Source organism: Marmota marmota, unplaced genomic scaffold, assembly GCF_001458135.2.
Source record: "Marmota marmota marmota unplaced genomic scaffold, marMar, whole genome shotgun sequence".
Taxonomy (NCBI): Eukaryota; Metazoa; Chordata; class Mammalia; order Rodentia; family Sciuridae; genus Marmota; species Marmota marmota.
Genome location: NW_025999900.1, coordinates 32,047,404 through 32,064,669, shown reverse-complemented (window position 1 = coordinate 32,064,669; position 17,266 = coordinate 32,047,404). Strand labels below are relative to the sequence as shown.

At 30.4% G+C, this 17,266-nt stretch overlaps 1 protein-coding gene across 3 annotated transcripts in view; it reads right to left on the bottom strand.

Moving 5' to 3' along the window:
* Nucleotides 1-17,266, bottom strand: part of Nova1 (NOVA alternative splicing regulator 1) — a 136,665-nt gene that overhangs the window by 3,675 nt on the left and 115,724 nt on the right. The gene's annotated exons all lie outside the window — the stretch shown is intronic.

Below are 17,266 nucleotides of genomic sequence, written 5' to 3'. Positions count from 1 at the left end.
GATAATATTTAATTTAATAATGTAATTAATGAATTATTTCTAAATAATAATTTAAAACTTTTCAATGGCTTTGGGGAGATTAAGGCTATTTGATAATTATATTACTGATTACATTTATAAAATGACTATCCTCATAAGGCAGGTACTTCTCTTTTTTTGGCAGACATAGCTCATTTTTAAAATAGGGATTACTAACATATCACCAAACACACTGAAAAATTACTTCAGTCACATGAATATTTACAATTTCCAATGTGATCACAGGATCATTATTATTCAATGTTAAGTATAGGCATATTTGTTAATTTATACTAAAATATCCAGTAACAAAATAAGCATGGTTTGGTTTATTTAATAGAATCAAATAGTGTAATAAAAGTAAAAACCAGTATGGTATTTCTCAAAAACCCTAAAATTAAAATATAGATATTAACATTTTAAATTACTTTTTGGTAGCACAAAGATACATATGACAATGGTTTATATTTATATAGCTCACTGGGTAAATCAAAACCTGTCAATGACAGTGTCACTGACAAAGCATTGAAACAATTTTCAAAATGGGCACGTTGAAATAACTGGTTGAAATCTGAGCAGGAAATATAGTTGTTCAGTTGAGATATTCAATCAGATATTTTATTAGTTGATTTTTAGCAAGCATCATCAATGCTATCTTGAAATCACAGATTTGCACATGAATATTTTTTTGTGTGTGTGGTGCTGGGGATTGAACCCATGGCTTGATGCATGCAAGACAAGGCAAGCACTGTACCAACTGAGCTATATTCCCAGTCCCTATACATGAATATTTTAAAGAAATATATTGTGGATTTCTTTTTGTTCTTGAGGGCAGCAAGCAGTGAAAACTCTAACTGGGTTAGTTCATCTTACACACATAGGTGCACACACTTGTTATTTTCGTTGTATACAAAAAAATTTAGTCTTGGCACAATTTTGTTTTGTTCCAGTTTGTTTATATAATTATTCCATTTTGTGAAACATAAGCTAAATTTCCTAGAAACATTTCTTAGAAATGTCAAATATATCACTCATATTACCTCATTAAGTACATTTGGTTTCATAAAGCAGAATGAGACGTATTTTTTTTGGTGGGGGGGTAACATTTGTTTGTTTTAGTCAGACTTTGTTTTATAGAAAATTAGATGTCAGAAAAGCTAACATGTTATAATTGGAAAGTTAAACCATGATTATATTTTATACCAATTACAAAAATGAATTAGAATCATGCTTATGTTTTGTAGCATGCACGTAAAATATTGAGAACATTTATTTTAAAGTTTTAAGTATCTGAATGTTAGACATGATCATATTTCATAAATAAGCACCTTTTCTAAAATTCAGAACTTTTTGGAATAAAATATTGTTGAAAATATTTATGAATTGGGAAATTGTGCTTTAGCATACTTTTAATGAAGAAAAAGTATTAAACAACCAAGGCTTTCTAAAACTCTGTTTTTAAATTATAGTAATTTCTAATATTATTATGTCCAAAGCAATGTAATACATGGTAACAACTCAGGAATAGAATAGTACATGAAAAATCAATTATGGAAACTACTCTATAGGGTATTAATAAAAGGTAATGAAATATAAAATTTTGTAACATCTACTATAAAGTCATTCTAAGTTGCTATGATATATGTGAAGATGATATTAATTTATACTATACCGCATGTCAAACATAAAAGGTTTTCTTTTCTTTTTTTTAAACTCTAGCACTAATATCCAGAAGAACTAGAAAATTTTAGTATGGTACTTTATTGAACATTAACTTGTCTTTAAAAAAATTGTTTTTCCCTTGATTATTTTTATCAATGTTAAAAATTCTGAAATAATATATTTATAAACAGTATTGACTTTTAATAAAAGCAAACATCTTCCAAAGTCCATATCTTTAAAAATTGGAGAATTACATCACATCATTTATCTTTGTGTTAAAGATTTCTTTACATAGTATCATCCTCTAAGTTTTAATCATCTGAAGTAATATTAATTAAAAAATCTGTCAACCATAATTAATATTTTATCAAGTATTAATATGGACCCCAAATTATGTTGGTGTAGCTGAATTACCCACATATAATAAAAGGTATTTTATGACTTCAGAGCAGATATTGGTAATATTCCCCTACTAATATTTGCAATGTGTTACATTTCCCAATTTTAGATAATAGCAGGCTATTTTTACTTAGGATTACTGGTTTTAGAAAATTAAAGGAACAAAATGTAAGAAGTTATTAAATTCAAAATTTAATAAATATATATTTTATAGCCTAGCTGAGGAATATGTCATCCAAATTTTATTTCTGATCCAAGGATACAAAAATCCTCTTAGATATACTTGTCTGTTTTCCATAATGAAGATCCTATTAGATATCCATGTCTTGTTTTCTTGAAATAATAAAAATAAATCTTTATCTATTTTCATGATTATTATTAATCTAATGTGGACACAGGCAAAAACAGACACTCTGAAAAGACATTGAGATGAAAAGAGAGTAATTCATTTGTGTGACAATGAAAAGAGAATAGTGTTATATTTACATTTCATGTGTCAGGCCAGAGTTAAGAGGCATCAATGTGTAAGGTTAGAGATGGTGGGCAATTGAACACTGGTGAGAAGAAAAGAGAAAAGGAGCATGGAGAATTATGTAAAATAGCCTATTTTATTACTTATTTGAGAAAGGTATAAAGCATTTACCAGATAAAAAGTCTGTGCATTGATAGTGTTTCTATTTCCACTGACATGATCAGTAGCAAATTTTAATTTTATAGCTGGATTAAGTTTCATTGGTGAAGCCTGCTAATGCAAATGACTGATAAAAATGTATACATTATCTTTTTTTTTTCTAAAGAACTGAAGGAAAAAAAAACTAGATCTTTAACAGCTTATTGTATCTGGTATATAAGTACACAACTAAATCAGGTATGTTCTTGACAAGTTACAAATTGGTTTCCCCTTCAGAGCTATGATCTATAGATGCTACCATACACTTACCATTTATACATGGTTTACTCCATGGCCCAAGCCCTGGGTTGGGAGGTGTAAAGGATATATATATATGACATTGTTCCTGCCTTTAAAGACCTTATAGATTAGTTGTAGAAAACAGTTAAGTTTACTAGTTCAGTAAAGATTTTAGAAGTATCAGCACAGAAGTGCATAAATGAGATGCAAGGTCTAACTAGAAGGAGAAAGGGGTAGGGAAGAAGATCCTTGAGAGGTGGTAACTATGTTCATCTTAATGTCTTAAACATTTTGTACTATCAGTATATTATTTTCTTTTACTATCAAATATATCTATAATTTGGTCAATGTGACTTCTGTACTAGAGAGTCCTTCTTTCAAATCTAAATCCACTTTAATAGAGATGATTTGTGTAAGTAACATTATTTAAGTAAAAGAAACTTTACTTAATTTTTCTTTATTTTAGATATAACTATTATATCAAGTAAATATCAATAAGATTAATAATGTAGTTATACTAACTGTACTATAGGCTGAGTATCTCTAATCCAAAATGATTGGTCAAAAGTGTTTCAGATTTAGCTTTTTTTTTTGATTCAATGTATGCATAATGAGCTATCTTGGGGTTTGGGCCAAAGTTTAAACAGGAAATTCACTTACGTGGTATACACACTTTATACCATTAGCCTGAAGGTAATTTTATGTGATAAAATTTTTGACTATGACTTATCACATGAGGCCAGGTGTGGAATTTTTCATTTGTGATGTCATGTTGGTGCTCAGTAAGTTTTAGATTTTGCAGTATTTTTGATTTTCAGATTGAAGATGCCCAGCTGCAGCACAAATAGCTTTTCAGAAAAAAAAATAAAAGCAATGAAGTGATAATTTGTCTATTTTTAACCACAACATAAAAACTTCTGTGGGAATCCTATGATCAGTATTAAAGTGATTATAAACAGGAAGGTATTAATATTGATGTTTCTAATTAAAAAATAAATTTAAGACAAATTTACTCCTTTTCAAACAGGGACTTATTGTAGTTTTACAGCTATGAAGAGATGAGATTGTCTCTAGGCATCATTATTTCTTCATCATTGTGATAGGAAGATTATTAAACCATTATATAAAACTGTACCTTAAAAAATAGATAAGAATAAGTTCCATTATATTTTGAGATAGCTCAATTAATAGTTATGGATTATTTTATTAGGGCTGCCATATTATTTACTACTTAAAGAAGCTCTAACATTTACAGGAATTTAAAGGAATTTTTATCAATAATAGATACCTGTATTTCACTCACTCACTCACCTCTCTCATTAATTCCACTGTCATCCAATCTTTCTTTAGGCAGCTGTTTCTGTTTTCCTTGTCTCCAAGAGTGGAAACATGACCCAGACCTGAGATAGCACTATTTCTATACCTCTGGCAGTTACTGATTTTAGCTTGAGTACATGACACAAGAAGGTCACTAACTAGAGATTGTTGACGCTGCTGGGGTAGAGGTGCTCATGTTCCTGATCTAGAATACCATCCTGGCATTGCTAGTAACTGTCTTGCCACCACATTATAAAAGTAAGAACCTGACTGAAAAGAGACTTAGATAAAAGGAGACTCCAAAATTGAAAACGGATGCTCCAAAAATGCAAAGTGAAATTTCTCACAACATTTGGCATTTGAATTTAACAATGTCTAAAGCCAGCACAGTCAATAACAATTCTCTAATAACTCCCTATTTTTTAAACTATAATTTGTAATTGGTGAAACCATATCTTTGAAAATAATATATTCATGTTGTATCACATGATATATCATGTATTATTTGCCTATTAAAATTTGACAATTAATAGTCAAGATTAATTTACCTTTACCAAGATATATTCTACATAATCTAACAGGATAAATATCTTACATTTTCCTAACGTATAACAACCCATTACTGGAGTGCCACTTAGTAGTGACCAATTCAGGGAGACTGTCCTGTTTTGAGGGATCTATATTGAATTGTTGACCAAGGCTAATTGAAAATATGGTATCTTTTAAAATTATGTACTTTAAATAAATTCATAAATGACTGCTTTACTGAAATGTTCTTATTTGACAAAATTTGTACAACAGATTAAATAAATTATCCATACAGAATTTAAAATGTCACTCTTTTCTCTACAAGACTTTTTAATCTACTTACCTTTGATAACCAAATCAAAGGCAGAATAGTTTTCACAGGAACGTATAATGTGTATCATAAAATGTTATACTTGTTTTTTACAATGTATCTTTGTCTTTCACCTATCATTAATTGTGATCTTAAATCTGGGAGCCAGCTCTGACTTCTGTTGCTCCAAAGATCTTTCTATGTGAGATGCTGAATTTTTTCTCTGAAAAGCTTCTTGTCCAATCCTACTTCCTTATCTTAGCTAAAGTAGTGTGAAATAGAGAAAGAATATAGAATGGGCAGTTAATAGATACCTGGTTTCACCTTTGTGACCTTTGTGAAATCACTGCAGTTTAATCATCTATAAAATCATGCAATTTAATGAGATTGTGGATGAAGAGCTTTTGTTTTAGCAATTATGAGAAAAATTCTATTCACAATCCTTCAGTAACACCCCATACAACCTCTTCACTGAATATCCAGACTCATATGCAGACATAAAGAGTTCTCCAGACCCTGTCTTCAACATGTCTTCCCAGGTTCATCTTTTATGACAAATAGCTTAATCTAAATTAAACTTTACCTCCTTATTCCTGAATAGACTCCATATTAGTTGTTTTCATATCTTTGTTCATTCTGTTTAATTGACATAGTGATTACCTATGTTCCTACAATGTTCTTCCCTTCAAAATGTGTATAATTTTGCTTGCCGAAATCTTATATGTCTTGTAGGCAGTTAAATTGCAATATACTTTTTAACCTCAAAACTCATTCTCTAAAACCAGAGTGCCATAGTACTTTCTACTTTTCCTATTGTTAACTTATGCTGCCTATACTACAACAGATATCTATCTGTCTTACAAAAATTTACTTTCCTAAATGCCAGGATTGTTTATTTTGCATTTTCTATTTGTACTTAAAGTTACCAACTGAAAAAATGCTTTAAAAAAGCCAAAAACTTTAAAAAAATGGGTTTATATAGAAATTAAACAACGAATCATTTGAAAGATGATTCATTCTGGCCACAAAGCTGTGTGTGTGTGTGTGTGTGTGTGTGTGTGTACACAAATCAGTTGACTTTGGTTTCTTAAAACAAAATTAAACTATTTTATCATCCCTATACTCTAAAAATCCCAAAACTATATAATAAGCAAACAGAAGTATAGAAAAGGTAAGTGTCCAGATAATTTTAATGCTATCAGAAAATGACTAAAATCAACAACAGAGGCTTATCATCACTTAAAATCTAATTACATTATAATAATTAAATAATTGAATATGCAATATTTGCCTTCTTCCTAAATTTACATCAATGTATTAAGTTTTTCCTGCATGTATTATAGTTTCTTACTCAATAAGATGTGGCTAGTGTACACTAGCCATAAAACTTGCCATCAGAGTCATTCTAAAAGTCCAGAATACAATTATTTCACTATTTACATGGTTAAATGCTGAACTATACAATTTAGTCGGATGGCTCAAATGACAGTGTCTAGTGAATTATAATGCTAACTTTTAACAGGTATAACGTACTCCTACCTTTGATCTTGATTCAAACAATTCTATTTTTAACTCAAAATATCTTATATGTAAGACTGAGTGTCTTTAGAAGTTTTGTAAAAATTGTACCTCCTATTATTTCTTCTTCCAAAGGGACATACTTTATTTTCCCCTCTGGCTTCATGATGTGACAGAATATGACATGTAGTATAAATGACTTTTCTTCTGCATTTTAGAAGAAGGCAGAAAATGAATAATAATCCCCACAAAATTTTTAGTGGTAAAAAAAAATGTAACCTATTTATTTTTTCACTTAACACATTATTTCATTTTTCCCTAACCCATTATTCAAATAATACTTTTTCTTTCTGTGAATGCTACATATTATAAAGATGTATCACATTATGTCTCAGAGAGAGTTACATTTAGGAATGAGAAAAATAGGAAAATAATCCATGCTTTCTACTAGAAAGAAAGAGAAGCACTTCAAAGTACTCCTGTCATGTTGAGATGATAAGTACTAAAAAAGCTAAAAGAGTCAAATAACTATGAAGAAACTATAAAGGTCATACATGATAAACTATTCCAGAGTATTCCAGAGTAGTCTATTATTTAAAAATTAATATTGGATATTGCTTCTTAATGATTACTAAATCAGACTTTACTCCATTGAGGTCTTTATGTGTCACTATTATCCACATGTCAGGTTATCAAAAAGCTCTTTGAAAATATTACTATTATTATTATTGTTGTTGTTATTATTATTATTTAAATTCTGTCTTAGCCTACCTTTTTCAAAGCATAGATGAACGACCTTGTGTTCACAGTTCTTAATTATGAAAAAAAAATTGTTTAAGATATTTGCATTTTGATATGAAAAAATTGTTTTAAATTTAATATTTTAAATAGAATATACTAGTCAAATTAAAAGGTGAAAAATAGCTATCAACTTAAAGTTAGTAACTGTGTTCAATGAAGCAGATTGTGAGGGAAAAGGGTGAAAGACAAGGAAAGAAGAAATTGTACTTTGGACATTTTAAGTTTGAAATGCCTATCAGACACCCAAGTGAAGATGTCAAGTAGATGAATGAATATGGGTCTGGAGAACAGAAAAAATTGAGAGTTAACTTCAAACTAAATCATAGGAATGGATGGTTATTACCTAGGGAGAGGTAAGAGTGAGCCAACAATTAAATAATAAAAATTAAGTAATAGGAAAATAAAATATTTAACTCCTAAAGCAATCAAAGATACGCATGTAAAGCAGCAACACTCATGATTATGGAATAAACAAACCACATGTAAACAAGGGAGAAGTTGAAATATTAATAGTTTTCTTTTTAAAAATATTTGTGGCAGTATATATTGCCTTTCAGAAATCACACTGTAGCATTTATCAAGTTATAGAATGAGTACAAAATTAAATTTTGCAATCTTTTTGGGAAATTAAAATTTCCCCAAATTTCCCAAATCAAATTTTGGCAAAGTTGTATACATAGTTTACTTCAGTGTCTTACTAGTTAATGGAGGTGATAATTTCCTATCACAAATACGCATCATTAAGAAAATAAAAATATCCTGAATTATTATATCATTAATAGTAGTAATAAGTAATAATATATTAACAGGTTACAGAAGCATGTTTGTACTTAAACAAATTGTACTACTTAATCATAGAACTAAGTTTCTTTCATATACAGATTAAAGTAGTTCACTTTCAATACTTAATAAATCACAAAAATACATTAATTTATCATGTTTATTTAAGTTAAAAGGAATTTGAATTTAGCTAATGAAATAGAACTTTTTCAAACATCTTTCTCAAACATCACAATTATCAGTTTGTACTTTTTCAAAAGAAATTAAAGTACTATCTTATGAAAAAAACAATAACTAAACACTACTAAAATGAAAGAAAATATGAAAAAGATAACTAGAAAATTCCTAATTCAAAGAAGATTAAATAATTAGAATAACCAATAACCAATAAGTTTAATTATACTTATAAATTTATGAAGTCAAAACAAGGAGAAATAATTTTTTTCATTTTAAGTGGATCTAAAAACTCCCTAATCTGACAAAACTACTTGTTGAGAGAAAATGTGAAAACATTTCTACTTTTAAGTATTTTTATGTGGATTTTTTAATCGATTCTTTGTACTTATACATAGCAGTAGAGTCCATTTTGACAAAATTATACACGTCCGGATCATTTTTAAAATAAAAAGTTTGAAGCCGGACACAATGGCTCACACCTCGAATCCTGCAGCTCAGGTGGCTGAGGCAGGAAGATCCATCTAGAGTTCAAAGCCAGCCTCAGCAAAAGCTAAGCGCTAAGCAACTCAGTGAGACCCTGTCTCTAAATAAAATACAAAATCTGGCTGGGGATGTAGCTCAGTGGTCAAGTGTCCCTGAGTTCAATCCTCAAAGAAAAAAAAAAAATTGAAAATGAACTCAGTCACTTCCCAATCTGAAGTATTCTCCATTTTACATGGATTCATTTGGGAAATAAAATATTCTATTTTACTGTATACATATGCAGCACAGCAAGAGGACGAATATGCATCCAGAATAAAGAGATCCTAAGATCTGATTATATAAAGGAATGGAATGTGTTCTAGCCTCAAGAACATGCTATATATAAGCACTTCAGAGAGTTCTTGCTATGACTACAGAGAGAACTCTAATGAAACAGAAACCATCTTTATCTACTAGGTGATCCAAAAAGAGAGAATATTGCCTATCTGCTTTCTTGGGAGCCAATACTAGACAATGTATTTTTACCAGTGCCTGGGCCAATACAGAAAATAAAATAAGGAATGTCATAGTGCTACTAATACATTGACTCTCCTCTCTGAAGTATACTTCTTTTTTGAATCGTAAAAAAAATCCTAGGCTTTTCATAAACATTAAAGTGTCTTCATATGAAATCCTAAAGGAGACTTTTGGAAGGCTGCAAAATTTGCTATTTACTAAATAATATGTTATAACAGTAACCAGAAAAAATTACTAGTGTGCTGCTTTCAGTAGTAATTCTTAACTTGCAGCCAGAGAGATCTGATTCCTATCACTGGACATCAAGAACACACTGTCTACAGCATAACACACTAAAAAAAAATTAGTAGTTAGCAATGGAATGAAGATAGATAGTAAACAATTATGTAATCCATTCCCAAATGGGGGGCGGGGAAGATTATTGCTAAAGAATCTTAAAAAATACTTAAGAAATTTGCATACAAATATCTTCAAAACAAGAGAACCTCTAACTGTATTTGGTAATATCCAAATGTCTACTAATATGACCTGAACAGATAAACATATTTGTATAATAAATTTAAATATTATTCACAAATTTAAATATTAATGGACAAATCCTTACTATTCCCAGTGTTAAAATTAAATATAGCCTTTATGTTTTATACAAATATTATTTTCATGATTTAGTGTTTTCCAAACAATGAAATATATTTTCATAAAAAAGTCTTGATGAATTTAAGTATGAGACAGTGTTATGACATTGATCACAATTATCAGTTTGTACTAATATGTCTTATCACACAATAAGTATCATGTCATATAGTTTCATACAGTGTTTCCCAAATATTTCAAGAGCCTTCAATAAATATTTATCTAACTCTTCAAATACAGATACCTATCTCATCCTGGATCTATTAAATTAGAATCTCCATAGATAATTTTGATATTAATCTAAAACTGAAAAGTCTTGATACTTTATCTATAAAAGATGAGAAAATTTGCACATAATAAATCCCTTAATTTGGCATAACTTCAAAATATGAAACAACTGTCATTCCTTTGCCAGTTAATAAGTTCCTCTTTTAGTCCTGAATCTTCTCTCTCATAACGCTTCTTCAAACTCTCAAAAGAGCATCCCAAGACTAAGAAAACAAGAAGTCATATAGCCAAAATATGAGTGTAATGTCAAATACAGTCAAATCTTTCCCTTGGAAAATTTCTACTTTATCTTCCTTAAAACATTTAATTCATCACAAGTGAAGTCAGTATTTTTCCATCTTATTTTGCATTCTCTTAGTTAACATTTTTATTAAAAACACAGATACAAGAAGAAAAATTATTAATTTTCATATTCCCTGTCATTACCCTGATGGAAACAAACATGAAAATGGACACAAGATATTTTCTGATCATTAAAAATAGGGCCATATGTTTCTTTTTTAAAAAAATATTTTATTTTTTAGTTATAGTTGGATACAATACATTATTTTATTTTTATGTGGTGCTGAGGATCAAACCCAGGGCCTCGAATACCCCAGGTGAGTGCTCTACTGCTGAACCATAAACCCAGCCCAGGGCCATATGTTTCTTAGCAATTTAATTTTCTTTAGCAAACAGGATAAACACTATTCTAGGCCAGATTACACGGCCTTATTCATTACTTTTAATAGATTAACCACATAATATTCTGTAATACCATAATTTTTAAAATCACTTTCCTGTCAGAGGTCAAGTTGTTTTCAACTTCGGCCAATGTAAATAATGCTGCAATACATATTTTTATGTCTATTTTCCTATATATTGGTGCATTGTTTTACAGGACAGATCCTCAAAAGCTGTAATACTGCAACACTTCCTATACTAACAGTGCATGAGAATGCTATTTTCTTTTAGTGCAAATATTTTAAATTCTAAACCCAAGGATTCTTGCATATCTAATATATGGGCATTATATATATAAACAGAATTTTTTTCTATATGGCAAAATAAATCACAATATTTCTTTGCTGATTCTAATTTTTTCTGATGCTGGTGAGCTTAACAATGTTTTCACATGTTTATTGCACATTTCCATTCCTTCTCTGCAAATTATCTTTTTATAAACTTTATTCATTTTCCTATTGGGTTGTTTTTCATAGGAATATGGATCTTCTTTGTATAGCAGAGAAATTAATTAATTGTTATAAACATGTTTAACATACTTTTTTCTGGAAAAGTATGTTGCTTATACTAAAAACATTAAATATTTATATACTCAAACATGTTAATCTATTTTTTATGCTTTGGATTTTGTTTTTGCTTTAAAGAGTCATCTTCAATTTAATTTCACACATTGTAATTTCATTAAATAGTCATACTTTTAATCACACATGCATTAAATTTATTTTTGTATAATGCAACACCTGGAGGTTTGAACTCCCTTTCTTTCAGATGGAAATGAATTATACCCACACCATTTATTAAATAAGATATCCTTCTCTAAAATCATTTAAAATGATACTTATTATGCTAGACCACAGTGTTTTAAATATATCTCACTTATTGGTTCCCTTAAGAATTGCAACAACTCTACAAGGTAGACATTATTATAATTTACATTTTATAATGAGAAAATATACACGGGAAAATTAAGGATATTATCTCAAATTATTTAAGACTAAGATGTGGCAAAGATTTTATCTGAAGTTAGCAATCATAGCTTGAGACCCCAGTTCTCTTAATCCCTAAATTATACTACTTTTCTTTATTATGTTTTCAGTTGTTATATATACTTATATCCATTTTAGAAATCTCTATTGTGTTTTACTGACCAATTATGTTTTTGTTAATATCATATTACTTTTATTGTAAGTAATTTAAAGTAAATTTCTATGCTGAGTAAAGCATCTCTCCCCACACAAATATTATTACTTTCTTGGTAACTCTTTTATTAGTCATCTCATGATAATTAGTTTAAACGTATTTTTTCTAAAGTATATTGAAATCATTTTACTTTGTTTTCTTTCCCATAAAACAGAAAAAATAATAAAAAAATGCAGTAAATATGTATTTTGATTTAAAAGAACCGATTTTTATTAAATATTCCAAATTTATAGAAGTGTATCTATTTATTAAGTGACTGCTTCATGTTATTATATAAAAAATGTTCTTTTAATATGAATTCTGAGCTTTTTTGGCCAATCATTCTTAAATTTTTTGAGATTTTTTTTCATATGTATATGCTATATAGTAGGTTGAGCCATAAAATATTTATACTCAAATACCAGCAATTTAATTCTAATGATAAGCAAAGTACATAAAATTGAATGTACAAAAAGTAAATCTCATAAAACAGATCTCTTTAAAACCATTTTGATTTCAGTATTATTCTATGACCTTATTAAATATACTTCTTAAGAACACTGATTCAGCTCAGGAGGCTGAGGCAAGAGGATCCCATGTTCAAAGACAGCCTCAGCAATTTATTCAGGTCCTAAGCAACTGAGTGAGACTTGTGTCTCAAAGTAAAAATAAAAAAGCAAAAAAGGGCTGGAGATGTGACACAGTGGTTAAGTGCCCCTGGATTAAATCTCTGGTTCCAAACAAAAACAAAACCAAAAACAACCAACCAAACGAAAAGAATACTGACTCAGAATATGGTATCATCTTATCTCTCTGTCTCTGTCTTTCACACACACAACACTTACAACACTCATTCACACTGAAGGAAAATTAATTCTGATTTTTTGTTGGAGAACTGTGATAATATTTATATCGAGACAAGAGCCTGACTAGTTTTCAAACTGTGCTCTGAGTACCATAAGAGAAAGAAATCTAACAAAGGCTATGTTCCTTCAGCCTAACCATTTTTTCAATCAAAATTATTCTTATCTAGTTGACTTACATTTCTAGAGAAAATTTCCATGTAAAATTTCATTTGAAGAATTGTAAGAAATGAGTTTTAAAACACACAGATTATGTAACCCTATTTTTCTAGTGCTAGTCATTTAACAAATGCTTATTGAGAACCATGTTCCAGGCTAATGTTGCAGACACATTAGGGAATAAAAGAGAAAATTCCTATCCTTCTGAAAATTAATTTTCAAGGACAGTGAGACACACAAAATACAACAGACATAATATGCAAAGTATACAGTATTCGTTAAGTAATAGGAAGAAAAGAGTTAAAATATAGTAAGATAAAGAGAATCAGAGAGGCCAGGTTAAAACCCTAAATAGAAGGCCAGGTTAAAACACTAAATAGAAGGTCAGGTAGGCCTGATGGGATAAAGTGAATTCTGAATAGACTTAAAGGGGTTATAAAGATGTTGGCCAAACAGATCTCTGAGTAATAATTTCAAGCAGAGAGAAAAACAAGAGCAAAATACTGAGGTAAGAATGCAACTGATGTCCATAAGGAACAGAAAATAGGTCAATGTGACTGGGCCAGAGTGAGGAAGGAGTTTATTGGTAGAAAATAAAGTAAAAGAGATAATGTGGCAAAGAGCAGATCCTATGAATTAACAAATGCCATTTTGAATACTAGGTGTAAGCAAAGAAATAAAAAACTTTGATAATTTAAAAATAGCAGGTTTAAAGTAGTTTTTGAACTTGATGGGTTTAAGATAACATTTCCATATGCAAGTGAAATGCTGAGTGGGGAACTGGATACAGTCTGGAGTTTCATTGTGAGATACGGACTAGAGATAAAGGTATACCCAAGTTACGTGTGACCTGAAGCTTACATAATTTTAGGACATATCTTTGGGAGCTAAAATTTAAAATTATGACTATAAAATTAGGAAATAAGTTTGTGAAAGTGAGGCATCATAAATAATGTTTCATTAGTTCATAGTTTCTATGGTCTTAATGTTTTTGGCTCCTCTCAAATTCATGCACTGAAAATATAATTTAATTCCATGTTGGGAGATGGGCCTTTTGAGAGGTGCTTGGGTCATAAGGTCTCTGCTCTTATAAATGGATAATACTGATATAAAATGTGCTCGTGGGAGTGGGTTCTCCCCTTTCTTCTGCCATGTGGGACACAGTGTAGGTCTGTTCTTCTTGCCCTCTACCCTTATGCCATGTGAGGATATGTAAGAAAGGCCTCATTAGATGTTGGTATTTAAATCTTGGACTTTTCAACCTCCAGAACTATGATAAATAATTATGTGTTCTTTATAAATTAGTATCTGGGGTATTGTTACAGCAGCACAAAACAGTCTAAAACAATAGTAAACCTGTCTCTCACTACAGACATAAATTTTGCAGATGTCAGCATATAAAAGTCAAGGGATTAGATGAAGAGAGAAAAGATCTTAGAGGAGGTCTCAAGTACCCATACCTGTAGCACTCCAACACAAACCACATAGAGATAAGAAGAAGTAATAATGAAAAACTCTGGTAACAAGCAACAAGACATGGTGAGGGAGGAAAGTCATGAATGTGCAGTATTCTGAAAACCTCAAGAAGGTACATCAAATTGGTGGAAGTAATATATTGTGACAATGTTGCTAGACTAAGTAACATGTTGATTGAAAAAACAAAACTGGAAGTAGCACTGTGGTCATCTCTAATGCCCTTGGCAAACAGTTTTGGTGGAATGGTGGAAGCAAATAACGAATGAGTGGATTTTAAAAATGAGAGTACAGAAATTGGTAAACATTAGAGACTATAGTTTTGCCACAAAAGACTAAAAGAGCTGGGTGCAGTAGCACATGCCTGTAATCCCAGTGGCTCAGGAGGCTGAGGCAGGAGGATCACAGATTCAAAGCCAGCTTCAGCAACAGCAAAGCACTAAGCAACTCAGTGAAACCCTGTCTCTAAATAAAATACAAAATAGGGTTGGAGATGTGGCTCAGTGGTCAAGTGCCCCCGAGTTCAAGCCCTAGTACCACAAACAAACAAACAAACAAAAAAACAGACCAAAAAGAAATAGGATATTAGTGCTGGGAAAGTGAGATTAAAATAAGTTTTATTTAAGGAGAGAGAAAAGGGGCTGGGGATATAGCTTAGTTGGTAAAGTGCTTGCCTTGCATGAACAAGGCCCTGGATTCAATCCCCAGCACCACCAAAAAAAAAAAAAAAGAAAAGAAAAGAAAGAAGAAGAAAGAAAAAACATTTTCATGCTGATTGACAGATGAAAGAAAGAAAAGGTAGAACTGTTCGAAGGAACCTTGAGTAAAGGCAAAAAAGATAAGATTAATGTACAACTGAAATGAATGATTTTAGAAGCAGGCAAGATTTACCAATGGTAATAGACAAAAAGGTATAAAATGTGGGTATAGATGCTATTTCATTACATATTTGTTAGTGTCTGTTTGTGAAACTTCTCTTTTGACCTCTTATTTTTTTTTTTTTTTTCAGTGAAGTATGTCATTAGTTGGGAAAGAGAAAGAAACAAGAGTTACTGGGGGACTATAGGAAGGACAATTATTAGATGGCACCAATATCTGCACCCCATCCTGTTACAGCTTATATAATCCTCTACCCTTAAGTATTGGTGGAACACACAACTTGTGTCTAAAAAACACAAGGCAAAAAGAGATGAGATATCATTACTGTGTTTAAGTTATGTTGAACAGCAAAGGTGTTAAGAAAGACTACTGTGATGAGCTTCAATATAAAAGACTCTATCCTGCTAACATACAATTTAGAGAGCTTCTCAGGTGGCCCTGCAAGAAGCAAATTGCCAACCTGTAATAGTGGATGGCCTTTGGAATCTTAGTGCTACCTCTTGCCAACAGCCAGTAAAAACAAGGAAGATTAGTCCCTAGTCAAGCCTTTAGGTAAGAATGCAACTGAGCAGACACTTTGAATGCAGCCATGTGAGACCAAGAGCAGAGGAGTTAGACTGCCTGGTTCAAGTAGTGCTTAGACTCCTAACCTACAGAAACCATGGGAGAACAAATGTTTTTTTTGTTTAAAGCCCTTAAATTTGAGGTAATTTGTTATATGACAACAGATAACTGATACAGGGTTGAGAAGAGAAATTATATAATTGTCACCTGGTAGTCAGAAAGTAAATTGGTTTACAATTATCTGATAGAATTAAGAGTCCATTTGAGAACTGTCATCATGAATTTAAAGTGTAATCAGTCCGTTTTAATTTTGCTTTTCTGCAACCATAGCAAGGGTACATGCAGAATATAAAATCCTGTTTTCATGTGTCTTGTACATTTGGGTAAGTATTTCATGTAGCTCAATTTTGTTATTAAATAAATGTCTATACAGCACATATTCTAAGATCATTCTTCTTCTTTTTTTTCTTGTTCTGGAAATTTGGGAAATATTCTAGGAGTGCCAACAACCAGAAACCTCAAGTTAACACTGGAATTCCACTTTTGATACCAATGATTCAGAAAATCATTGTGTGGAATGTTAATAAAATATCTAACTAATTTAGAACCAATAGATTAGAACTGACAAATAGTAATAATTCTATTTTCAAGTTTTTTGAAAGTTTAGACATGTTGCTTTATAAAGAATTCAAATCTATTTGCTCTATACTTCATATTTAAAATTCCATACATAAAATTTTTCAAACTTGCACCTAATAACATGAAAAACATAAAAAGAAAATGAGTTGTAAAATAATTAGCACTACCTACTAATTTTTTTCAATAGAAAAGTTAAAAATATTACATTGCTAAGCTACAAGCAACTTTGTACTCAGTATGAAATTACATAAAAAATTAAGCTAAAGAAGATACACTTTTATTGGAAAAATATTTCAGCGCTGTAAATATAGCCAATACTAATACTAAAATGATTCTAAAGATAAAATTCATTTCCAATAAGCTATTTGCTATATTTATATTAAAAGAATAATCTTTTTTGCTATTACTTTAAGCATAACCTAACACTTATATGGTGTCTGTTACTTT